Source organism: Impatiens glandulifera, chromosome 5 (assembly GCF_907164915.1).
Source record: "Impatiens glandulifera chromosome 5, dImpGla2.1, whole genome shotgun sequence".
NCBI lineage: Eukaryota > Viridiplantae > Streptophyta > Magnoliopsida > Ericales > Balsaminaceae > Impatiens > Impatiens glandulifera.
Window position 1 is genome coordinate 44,424,506 of NC_061866.1, and position 8,868 is coordinate 44,433,373.

The following is an 8,868-nucleotide window of genomic DNA, read 5'->3' on the forward strand; positions in this document are numbered from 1 at the left end:
AAATAGTTCTATCATATATGCTAAAGATGAGTAAGAGTGTTTTTCTTAAACTCATGAAAATTTCTTAAACTAAATGTATTATTTATTTATTTTAGCAATAAAACAATTAAAAGTTAGTAATAAAATTACATATGTCGTTATTGAAATTGATTTAATTAAAATTTAAAATTATTTATATATATATATATAATTTTAAGCTCATCCTAAATTTGATTTCTTGGTCCGTCCCTGTATAATACTCAATAAAAAATATATATATATAATGTTTCACTAGATATAATCTAGAATCTTCTAGAAACTAATATATATATAATGTCTTCACTAAATATAATCTAGAAACTAATAATATGCGAGGTCATGGATATAACTTTTAAGGGTTTCCAAGTTTTATTTCTTAAAGATTGTCCTTATGCGTATGATGTGCATTGTTTTGCTCATCGACGATCGCAGCTGATAGGAGATCTCTATATATCTTTTCTTTTCGAATCTAACGACCATTATCAATATTATTACATCTTCTTCAAAATGCAATATCGAGTTACAGTCAGCTCAAACAACAAATGAAATTGATCGTTCTATTGTTGATAAACGTGATATTTGACGATGAGCTAATTTCATAATTTGTTTCGTTGTGCTTAAACAATTAATATTTTTAATATATAGGGGACTATTTAAAAAGCATTGTGTTATATATATTAGTTTTGTGAAAATATTTTTAACCCGGTAGACTTGAAATTCTGGCTCCGCCCCTGCTCACGTGGAATGGTGGACCATAGTGGATTTCGCATTCGGGTAGTTCGCGACCTTTTTCGTGTTCCTGAGGAAGTAGTCAGGGAAGACAAGCCTCCATCGTTGACAGATCTTCTACTTTCCTAGTGATCTATGTTAGTTTTTCCGGTGGGGTTGGCTAGCGTGCTTTGACCATGGATTAACAAGGAAAGCGCCTAGTTTACTCGTTGACTTTCCCCTTTCCAACGTTGACTGGACCTCGACTACTCTTCCCAGTGTGTGTCTGCTCCGAACCGGCGCTAGCCGCTACGCGCCGCCACTCACGATAGTCCACGACGACACTTTCCGGCAAATTTTTTTTTTTCTGATTATTTCACTACAAAATAGAAAAATGCATCATTAATATCAAATGTTATACAAGCTTGACATATTTCAATTATTTATTTATGTGCAGCACTTTTTTTATCTATATATTGTACATGCTTTTATTAATTTGAAAATTCATCGACAAAGCTCTATTCTTAATTCTTAATCACGTGTCATAAGCCTTATAGAAATGTGTGAAATCCTTCTATTGGTTTGATATTTTAAAATTTATAAATTTATAGGAATGTGAGAAATCCGTTTCGCTACCCTTGGTTTCAAAAGAATTGAATCTATGAAGAATTTATAAATTTGGGTGTCAAAAATAAGTGAATGTAGTGAATTTATACATCGTAGAAAAAACGAGAGGCTAAAAGAGCAATACCTGTTTGCCTCATCTACAATGACAGATGAACCTCAATCTACTTTATCATGTTATAGCATCCAAGAATACTCCATAGTTTGCCTCATCATTATAGAATACCTGTTTTTTATCACTGTACAACAGGACCACGTACTTTCCATTTTCTTCTCCAACCTTAAAATTTTTGAAGTAAACAACATTAATTATTCCAAATTCATGGAAGTCAATGCCATAATTCCATTTGACCTAATCCTTCTCTAGGAACACATATCACCTCACAAACATTACCATCTTCAAATCAAACATATGATCTAAGATGCTCAATTAAATTGCTAAACTAAATTAAGTACATCATATTTCAAAGATTTCAGATACTTTATAAATCCTTAATGCATAACTCATTCTGATTATAGGTGCTAAAGCTAGAGTCTAAATCACAATCAACATCCACATATATTCCTTACACTAATAAGGCCTGAAACTCAACTATTGACTGCACAACACATAAAACTTCTAGATATTTTCTTATTTATCAGAGCTGAATTATTTGTGAGTTTACAAAACAAAAATGCAGCAACAAATGACCATTTGACAGAGATTAAATGAAGAATTTTGGTTATTACGATGATACATTGGAAACAAATCAAAGTTTCACATAATATTGGATCGAATAATGATAAACTTATTTAAAGTTATATAAAAAAATTAAATAAACTACTTTGAACTTTTGAAGCACCATGGAAGACTATGATTCAAGAAATAAGTCTCTCAAACGAAACAATTTAGGATAATTGTTTCTGCAAACTCATGGTTTAGAAATAAGAATCGATACTTTGGATAGTTATTTCTACAAACTCAGTTATATCTCTAACAGTTAAAGAAACTTATGGTTCGAAAATGAGACTTGATACTTACTTTGGGAAACCGACGATTATGTATGAAATCGTAGGGCATAGGTTTCGATGGAGAAAGGAAAATAAACCTTTGGCGGCCGATAGAGAGAAATATTCTTGCGGCAACAAAGAAATAGAACCAGTTGAATGGTCGCCAAGAACCTGCAAGAGAGACAAAGAGAAGAGTTGAAAATGATTAGGGATTTAGTAAAGTGAAGAAACCCTAATTGAGGCTACTTCCTTTCTTTGCTTATTTTTTTTAATCGGGAAGAGTATTATATTTGTCCTTGAGATTGTGGCTATTTTTTAAATGTATCCATGATCTAAAACTCCGTTGATTGTATTTATAATCTTATAAATTATGTTCAAATTTATTCAAACAGACATAAAAAGTTAACAGCCATGTCATCCTCCAACTTACACTTATTAATATGTTTTTTTTTTTTTTATATCTACGTGTTCCTTCTCTCTTTTAGTTTTATAAAACATTTAAATTTTTATTATTTTTTATATCTGAGAGCTCTGTCTTTTTTGTTGTGGCATGAAGGAGATGTATGGGTTTACAAACCGGAAAAATAAATAATATATTAAAGAATAATAATAAAAGTGTATACGTGGATGATGACAGGGCTAAAATTAACTGAAGTTAAACTTTTTATCTGTTTGGATAAATCTGAACATAATTTATAAGATTATAAATATAAACAACATATTCATATATAAGCATGGTTCTTATAAATTATCATATTCATTTTCTTGCTCAGGTTACATTTTCGATATTTCCTCCTCCGCTGGGTCCCCGATCCCTTCCATCGACTGTTTGCTTCTTTTCGTTCGGTGTAGGCGATTCCATTTGGCTAATTTAATTTGTTCTTCTTCCATTGCTAAGTCATCTTGTTACCTACATCATCTTCTTGATTTCTTGTTTACATATAACATGTATTCAAAAAATAAAGATAAGGGATCTTCATCTTATAAACAGGTACGAACGAATCTAATGTATATCTTCTATACTTAAATTTGGACCCCATTATTAAATTGTTATTATATTTCATTGATATTCAAGGCGCAGCCAATACAAGAACTTAGTGAAAAAGAATTCTTACTATGTATGGCAGATAAGATTCCAGTTGGTAAAGGTAACTTTGCCGAAGTTTACAAGATTCTTTTTAAAGAAAAAAATTATGCAATGAAACATTTCAAGATCTCTGAAAAAGAGTCATGGCAGGTAAGCTCATTTAAAATTAATTTTAAATATTAATATTTTAATAATATTTTAAAATAATTAATTAGGTTGAAAAAACCGTATTGACCAAACTAAAGGATGCGCCACATATTGTTCAACTACATGCATATTATATAAGCGAAAAGGAGTGCGCATTAATGCTAGAATTGTTAGAATTAAATTTGGAAGAGGCTTTTAAGGGTAAGTTCTATTTTAAAATAATTATTTAGTTTGATTTAATTATAAAAATAATAATTTATATTTTATTTCTCTTTATTTATATAGATATCTATTGTCAAAGCTGGGGAAAAAGTCTCGATATCATAACGCAAATATCACATGCATTAAAAATATTACAAAATAATAACTACGTTATGAGAGATTTGAAAACTAGGAACATAATGCTCGATAAGGTAAACTTTGAATTTATATATTTTTTAATTTTTATTGTGATAATAACAATTTAACTTCTTATAACAGTATGGTAATATTAAACTGATTGATTTTGGAGCATCAGCATTACTATCGGATACAAAATGTGATTTTGCTGTGACTGATGGTTATTGTCCTCCCGAGTATTATAAAGGTATATATATATATATATATATATATATATATATATATATATATATATATATATATATATATATATATATATATATATATATATATATATATATATATATATATATATATATATATATATATTTTAAACATTTCATTTATAATATTTTATTTCTAATGAATTTATATAAATTTAGAATGGTTTGGCGGTTCTCCTTTTTCTAAATGGGATATATTTAGTCTAGGTGTCATCATGTTTCAAATAGTGACTATGCAGTACGAGTGTGATGTAGGAAGTACACCTAGACACATAAATGATCAAAACCATATATCTACCGAGAAGAAGTTATCTATTAACAAGGGCGTTCTTCATTGGAAATGGAAGGAGTTGGGATGTGAAGAAAATGTTGGATACAAAATATCTGTACTGGCAAAAGAATGTGCCGGATTTAAAGCTTCTGAAAGACCCACAATCGAGGAAGTAATCCAACGTTTAATTAGCTTGAAGGTTGAAAATGACAATAAAATTTAATTTGGCTATGTTTTCAGCAAACAATATTACTTTCTCTTTTTAGAACATGTGTTTAGAACATCTATAATTACACCTATAATTATTTTTCTTTAATGTATTGAATGTATATCTTGTAACCAAAATCAAAATGTAAAAAACAAAGCAAAAACACGGAGACATTAAAAAGATACTACATGATGAATAACAAAAACAAAATATGTTATAAGATTTTGAATTTGTTAATGAAGAAGAAGCAGAATACGCAGAAAGGAAAAAAACAAAAACAAAATAGAGAATGAGAGAGAGAGAGGATTAGAGAATATAAGGCGAAGGAAAGTGAAATTTAATAGTGAACTAGTCTCTATATATATAGAGAAAGAAAATGTCCGTTACACTCGATAAAAGCCTAATTTATTTTTTATTTTATTCTTGTATCTTTAAGGCATTGTTTGTTAAGCAGGATTAGTATATATATATAGGGTAATAATATAAACAGTATATTTGATTAAGTGTGCGGTAAATCAGTTTAAAGGTTATATAATTTATATATCAAACTAAGTACAAATTTTTACATAGTCAGTTAAAAAACAGTATAAAATTTTATTTCCAATATTTATATTATATTTTTACCCTTGAGAGTCTATATTCTAAAAAGTTCATCCACTCTTAGTCTCTAGTCATTTTTCATTTTTACTTTTCATATTATATTTAAATCAATGTTATATTTAAATTTGTTTTATATTTTAATTTTATATTTTATAATTTTATTTTGAGTAAGTTGATCATAATGCACATCGATTGAAAGACAAGTATCTTACATTTTACGAGAATTGGTGTATTGTATTTTAAAAAGATCGAGCTAATGATATAGAGTATGAAAATGTTAGAAAAAAATCTACATTGAGGTCAATTCATGCAAAAATTAACGATGTAAAAGAAAGAAGACCCGTGTAAGAGAAATAAATACTTTATATTTGAGATACTATCTTATATACACTTTTTATAATTATACTTTGCTAAATCTATATAACTTTATTATAAAAAAAAAAGATAATGTATGGTATCAATCACTCGATCTTAATAATTATGTTAGTAGTGTGAGTAGTTTGGTTGTAAATCATTTTATTTTATCAACTAAATATATTTTTAAATGAAATAAAAAAAAAAATTATTACAATAGTCATTATTTAATATAGTAGTAAGAAATTTGATTTTTAAATGAGATCTAGAGATTTCTTCATGAACAAATAAGTAAAAAGACTATAGGTGAAAAACAAAGTTTGAACATGAACAAAGAACTATCTTTGTTAACCTCATTTTATAACATAACACAATGTGTTCACAAATTTATGATAACATTGTTTTATAACATAACACAAAATATGTTCACAAATTATGATAACATTGTTTTATAACATAACACAAAATATGTTCACAAATTATGATAACATTAATTTATAACACAACACAAAATGTGTTCACAAATTACAAGCATTACAAGCAATAAAAACACACATTAATAATAATAATAAAAAAAAGTAAATATTAATTTAATAATTAAATTAAATTTATATAAATATAAAGGACAAAAATGTATTTTACATTTTATACAATATTTTATACTACCAACTAAATAAAAAATTATAAAATATATACAATTTATAATTATTTTATACTTTCAATCAAATACAAATAACATATATAACTTATACATATGGATGACAATGGGGCGGTTCGGGGCGGGGAATGCAATTACCATCCCCGCACCGTTTTAATTTCGGGGATTTTTTTAATACCATCCCCGCCCCGTTCGGTTTTTTTCGGTTTCGGAAAATCCCGCGGTGCACCGTTAATAATTTTTATTTAAAAAAATAAATAAATATTATACAATAAAATTATATAAACCAATTTTTTAATATAATATATATTGTAATATATTAAAAATTTATATTATTATAAAGAAATAATTTCAATACTCTATAAAATATAGTAAATAAATAAATATATTAGTGATTTAATATATTTAATTATGCTTATGGTATTCGGGACAGAATTGGGGTGAAAACGGGGTGAAATCGGGGCGGGGCGGGTCGGGGACACAAATACCATCCCCGCCCCATCCTCGTTCGGTTTCGGAGAAAAACCGTCCCAAACGGGACAATTCGGTTCGGTTTTCACGGAACGGTTTTAAATTGTCATCCTTAAATTGTCATCCTTACTTAATACCTACATAACCTATACAATTAATACCTATATAACTAATACCATATAACAAATTATATATAATCCAACTAATTATTCTTTTAATTAAAAATAATAATTAATTTCAAATTATATAATCTATCTAAATTATTTAATTTTAAATTAGGGACTACAAATCCCAAAATGTTAAGTTTTACTAATATTTATTTTTTATTATTTAAAATGAGTTTTTTCTTTTTGATTAAAATAAATAATTATAATATATTAAATAGTAAATTATTTTTGTGTTTGATTAAAGTTTGTTTTTTTTAAATTTTTTAAAAAATTTATTCAAAATCAATTTTTTAATTAATCATTTATAAATCATCACTCATTTTATTAATCAAAATATAAAATATCATTTATTTTAAATTATTATAAATTATTACTTTTTTTCTCTCTTTAAATTTTTTTCAAAAATTCTAATTCAAACAAAACCTAACAAAAAGTAAACGTCAATGTCATGTCTACAATATTACACTGACCGAGAAAAAGTAAACGTCAATGTCATGTCAGTATAATATTACACTGACCGAGGTTTAGTTTTTCTCTTTCCATCCAATACTTAGGGCTTGTTTGAGTAAGTGATATAATAATTTCCCAAAATAATTGTTGGATTTTATTCCAATAATAAAAAATTAAACAATTAAATTTAAATAAATTAGGTTGATTTAAAAATGTAAAATGATTGTAATGTTAAAGATGTGAGTTTTAATTTATTTATTGATAGTGTATTAATATATAATGTTATTTTTTTTAAATAGAGATATTTTAGTTAATTAATAGAGTGATTTAATAAATAAAATAAATTAATATTTTATTATAATTAAACTAAAAATAAAAGTACTTCCAAATATTATATTAAATGAGCATAATATGTTAAATAATAAACTCATTGCTTGATTTGACCCACAAAAGTATAAGTCTCTCTCAGAACACTGCCGAAGGTTTAGGCTTTTCTCTCACAAACAAGCAATGTTTAGAGTTCCATTAGATTTATTTAAATAAACTAGGTTGATTTTAAAATGTTTAATGGTTGAAATTTTAATGATATTGGTTTTTTTTAGGAAAAAAAAGTAAATTTAATAATTAAACTTAGAAAATATTATACATAAAAAATAATAATTAAAAAAAATTATATTTTTTTCACTATTTTGACCAATCTTTATCTGTGATAAAAAATAAAAATATTTAATAAGAATATTTAAATGATAAAATATTATAAGTAAAATAATAAGGATAAAAGAAGGCCCAATTTGATCAGGCATTTATAATCCGTGTATGTGCGTTTGCTTAATAAAATGTTACAGTAATTTTGCGTAATAAATTAATACAAAAATTATAATCAAACACATTTTTATGTTTAAACTCAATTTTCTCTCTATCTCCATCTTCGTCCTTAACTTTTTTCTCCTCATCATTTTAAAATATTTTTTTATTCATTTTTTCATATATTTTATTCATTTCAAATTATTTTATTCAATCTCTTTCATTTATTTAATCTATTTCTAATCATTTTATTGATTCTTTCTCATTTATTTTATATATTTATAATACTTTTATATATTTATATAAAATTATTATAATAAAAAAATATATATTTAAATATATTTTATTTATTATTTATAATATGTCTATCTTAATATATAAAATAAATAAGCAAAATATGAAATATAAATATATTATAATTTTTTATGTATAATTATAATTTTAAAAATTACACTAACTTTAATTAATTATTTAATAGTACCCTATATAATCAATTAAAAGATGAAAATATATATAATAATAATAAATTATTTGTTTTATTTATATTATTTATTTTAAAATATATTATTTTTTAATTTAAGTCATTTATTAGTATTTATAATTATATATTAATAAAAAATTATAAAAGTTAATATAATTTATTTTTAAATATATACTATTTTTAATTTAAATTATTTATTAATATTTAAAATTAAATTAATAAATATAT

The 8,868-nt window shown here is 25.1% G+C and overlaps 1 long non-coding RNA gene across 1 annotated transcript; it reads right to left on the bottom strand.

Moving 5' to 3' along the window:
* Positions 1–596: 596 nt before the first annotated feature.
* Positions 597–2,538, bottom strand: LOC124937511. Its single transcript, XR_007099370.1, has 3 exons — positions 2,372–2,538; positions 1,478–1,630; positions 597–1,105 (listed from the first exon to the last, which is right to left on the bottom strand). It is a non-coding gene; the product is annotated as an uncharacterized LOC124937511 (long non-coding RNA).
* Positions 2,539–8,868: the final 6,330 nt, after the last annotated feature.